Source organism: Xenopus tropicalis, chromosome 3 (assembly GCF_000004195.4).
Source record: "Xenopus tropicalis strain Nigerian chromosome 3, UCB_Xtro_10.0, whole genome shotgun sequence".
Taxonomy (NCBI): Eukaryota; Metazoa; Chordata; class Amphibia; order Anura; family Pipidae; genus Xenopus; species Xenopus tropicalis.
Window position 1 is genome coordinate 4,256,479 of NC_030679.2, and position 4,639 is coordinate 4,261,117.

A 4,639-nucleotide genomic window follows, 5' to 3' on the forward strand; every position below is an offset into this window, starting at 1 on the left:
CTCCCTATCTGCCCTATTTGCCCCCCCGCTCAGTCTCTCTCCCTTTGTGCCCTATTTGCCCCCCACTCAGTATCTCTCCCTTTCTGCCCTATCTCCCACCCACTCAGTCTCTCTCCCTTTCTGCCCTATCTCCCACCCCCACCAATTCTCTCTCCCTTTCTGCCACCCCCACCCACTCTCTCTCCCTATCTGCCCCCCACCCACTCTCTCTCCCTTTCTGCCCCCCACCCACTCTCTCTCCCTTTCTGCCCTATCTCCCACCCACTCTCTCTCCCTTTCTGCCCTATTAGCACCCCCCACCCACTCTCTCTCCCTATCTGCCCCCCACCCACTCTCTCTCCCTTTCTGCCCCCACCCACTCTCTCTCCCTATCTGCCCCCCACCCACTCTCTCTCCCTATCTGCCCCCCACCCACTCTCTCTCCCTTTCTGCCCCCCACCCACTCTCTCTCTCCCTTTCTGCCCTATCTCCCACTCACTCGCTCTCCCTTTCTGCCCTATTAGCACCCCCCACCCACTCTCTCTCCCTTACCAATTCTGCCTCTATGACTCCCAGAATAAAGGGGCAGTAAAGAGTTGCCCCCTCTCCAGCTGCCAGGCTTGGCCTTATATGTACAGACCATACGGCCAATAAAAGAGAGTAACCTTGGTATTAGTCCCATTCCTCTCCCCCCGAGGGGCTGCTGCCTCAATGACCAATTATCTCCATTATCTGGTTAAAGGGGAACTATTCCCAACAACAATTTGTCTTAATTATTCCTTGATTAATGTTAGAGCTTAGCGAGCTCTCTGTGTTAATGGGACCCATAACCCTGAGAGGGACAATGAGGGAGGGACATGGGGGGATACGGTGCCCAGGCCGGCGCTCGTCATTATGCCGGGACCCTATGGCCGACGCCATTGCTGGTTTTTTGCCCTTTCTTGTCTCTTTCTGACCATTTAGCCGCCCGGAATTCGGACTCAGAGACTGCTTAAAGCGGTAGGTTCAACTTTAAATCAACTTAGTATGTTATAGAATGGCCAATTTTCAGCAACATTTCAATTGGTCTTCATGATATATTTCTTATAGTTTTTAAATTATTTCCCTCCTTCTTCTGACTCTTTGCAGCTTTCAAATGGGGGTCACTGACCCCGGCAGCCAAACCCTATTGCTCTGTGAGGCTCCAGTTTTATTGTTATTGTTACTTTTTATTCCTTATCTTTCTATTCAGCCCCTCCCCTATTCATATACCAGCCTCTAATTCCAACCACTCCCTGGTTGCTAAGGTAACTTGGACCCTAGCAACCAGATAGCTGCTGAACAAAAAATGAAATAACTAAAAAACTACAAACAATAAAAAAATGAAGACCAATTGCAAATTGTCTCAGAATATGACTCTCTACATCATACTAAAAGTTAACCCTTCAGATACCGAGCTACTGGAACAAGTCTTATTTATCCATTTTCGTCACCCGTTTCCCTATGATACTATACGCTAATGACATGATTGGCAGCACTATTCCAGCCAACCCCAGCGATTCTCTTCTCTTGTGGGACTGAAGGGGTTAATGTACAGTGGGCGGGGCTCGTGTAAGCGTTCTCGGAATACGCCGGAGCTTTTTATGAAACTGAATCATTTATGGGGGGTTATGTAGCGTTATCCAATATACGGGATAACACTACATATATATATCAGTGTAATGACATGAGTATCAGCTGACTCACTGGCACCCAGCTATTGGCTGAAATCGGCACTGTTGGCTTCTCCACCTCCTCTGAGGTGATAGGGGTAATAAGCAGCCAATCAACATCCACCTAACGGCGCACCTAAATGTTACTGGGCCCCACAGCCAATTCCAAGTAGACGAATTTCTCCAAGATATATTGAAATTACTCATTAATTTGGGCTTCACTAGGCCCCCCTACACTCCTAGGGCAGCCTGCATTGGCATTTTAGCAGTTATCTGGTTGCTAAGGTTGAAATTACCCTAGCAACCAGGGAGTGGTTTGAATGAGAGACGGGAATATGAATAGGGGAGGGGCTGAATAGAAAGATAAGGAATAAAAAGTAACAATAACAATAAAACTGGAGCCTCAAAGAGCAATAGGTCTTTGGTTGCTAGAGTGCAAGTTACCTTAGCAACCAGGGAGTGGTTTGGATATGAGACTGGTATATGAATAGGAGAGGGGCTGAATAGAAAGATAAGGAATAAAAAGTAACAATAACAATAAAACTGGAGCCTCACAGAGCAATTGGTTTTTGGTTGCTAGGGTCCAAGTTACCTTAGCAACCAGGGAATGGTTTGGATATGAGACTGGTATATGAATAGGAGAGGGGCTGAATAGAAAGATAAGGAATAAAAAGTAACAATAACAATAAAACTGGAGCCTCACAGAGCAATAGGGTTTTGGTTGCTGGGGTCCAAGTTACCTTAGCAACCAGGGAGTGGTTTGAATGAGAGACAGGAATATGAATAGGGGAGGGGCTGAATAGAAAGATAAGGAATAAAAAGTAACAATAAAACTGGAGCCTCACAGAGCAATAGGGTTTGGCTGCCGGGGTCAGTGACCCCCATTTGAAATCTGGAAAGAGAAAGGCAAATAATTCAAATACTATAAAAAAATAAATAAAGACCAATTGCAAAAAGGTGAAATGCCTATTTTAGAAAAGGGCAACACTTTTATACAAGGAAAGTTTGATAGTAACACTTACCCTTTAGTCTCGCCGTACCCAGAGGGCTCTCCCTTAGAGGCTTAATAATAACAGAACATTCTGCCTTATGACCTACTGATGGGAAAAGTCAGATCTCAGCAGGAAAATGATTTGGAGTCGGGCCCGACGCGCTTCGCTAAACACAACCAGCAGCTCCCTGGCACCGCGCATCAACGTCTCTATCTGCGCCCAACGCCATTAAAGGGGAAGCTCGCCGGGAGATGATGGGCCGACTGACCTGTGATCCTACCGCCTCTTATCCGCCCAGGCGCCATTCCCTAAACAGCGACTGTAATAGTGCGAAGCGCGTCTAAGCAATGCTGGGTACCAGAAGATGTGGAGCAGTGTGTACAGGCTATGAGCAAACTTAGGGGGCTGTTCCTGCTGAATTGTGCTTAGTACAGGGGAATCCCTATGTGCCATAGTTTTATGGTATCTCTCTGTACAGGCTATGGGCAAACTTAGGGGGCTGTTCCTGCTGAATTGTGCTTAGTACAGGGGAATCCCTATGTGCCATAGTTTTATGGTATCTCTCTGTACAGGCTATGGGCAAACTTAGGGGGCTGTTCCTGCAGAACACATCTACATTTACATTCCGTACACTGAAAATCAGCATTTTCAGGACAGAATGGGGGGGATGTTAATCTAAACATCCCATAATAGTATATGTGGGAAGTAGGTTATTGGCACAGGACGGGGCAGATCTGTCAGCGCAGGGAATTGACCACTCAGAATCCTCTAATGCTTTGCCCTGGTTTTGTCTCTGCTTTTTACACTAAACATAGAATTCTTGGGGGGGGGGGTTGTTTATCCGCTCGGAAACCCCATGAATATTTATATGCACTTCCACTTCTGCTGCATCTCGGACCAAATGCTGAATTATTATTATATGAAGAGATTTCTAGAATTCCTCCCATTCATTCCAAGGGAAAGTGGCTCAGAGACAGGAGAGTTGTTATATTCTGTGTTGTGTGAATCCGTTAGTTTTAGGTTAAAGGGAAAGCTAACCTCACAAATCAATTTCCCTTCTGCACAGCATTTAAAGGACACTTTGCCTTCATTTTTCCATTAAGCTGAATGTTTATTTGTTTTTCCATTTCACTTATTTCCTGAGCCCTCGGTAATATTATTATCAGTAGCCTTGTATAATTGGCCACGACTCCATTAGCATCGTCCATAGGCCTCCAATTGTGTTATATTCCTACTGTCATAAGCTACAATGGTCTATCTAGTGCTACCGACCCCTTCCAACACTTTCCCCTGTCTCTGCCCCTATATATTAGGTACCTACCTAGTGCTACCAACCCCTATTTCTGTAGGGAAATGAGAGCAGGGCAGGCAGTAACCCTTCCAACACTTTCCCCTGTCTCTGCCCCTATATATTAGGTACCTACCTAGTACTACCAACCCCTATTTCTGTAGGGAAATGAGAGCAGGGCAGGCAGTAACCCTTCCAACACTTTCCCCTGTCTCTGCCCCTATATATTAGGTACCTACCTAGTGCTACCAACCCCTATTTCTGTAGGGAAATGAGAGCAGGGCAGGCAGTAACCCTTCCAACACTTTCCCCTGTCTCTGCCCCTATATATTAGGTACCTACCTAGTGCTACCAACCCTATTTCTGTAGGAAATGAGAGCAGGGCAGGCAGTAACCCTTCCAACACTTTCCCCTGTCTCTGCCCCTATATATTAGGTACCTACCTAGTGCTACCAACCCCTATTTCTGTAGGGAAATGAGAGCAGGGCAGGCAGTAACCCTTCCAACACTTTCCCCTGTCTCTGCCCCTATATATTAGGTACCTACCTAGTGCCTACCAACCCTATTTCTGTAGGGAAATGAGAGCAGGGCAGGCAGTAACCCTTCCAACACTTTCCCCTGTCTCTGCCCCTATATATTAGGTACCTACCTAGTGCTACCAACCCCTAATTTCTGTAGGGAAATGAGAG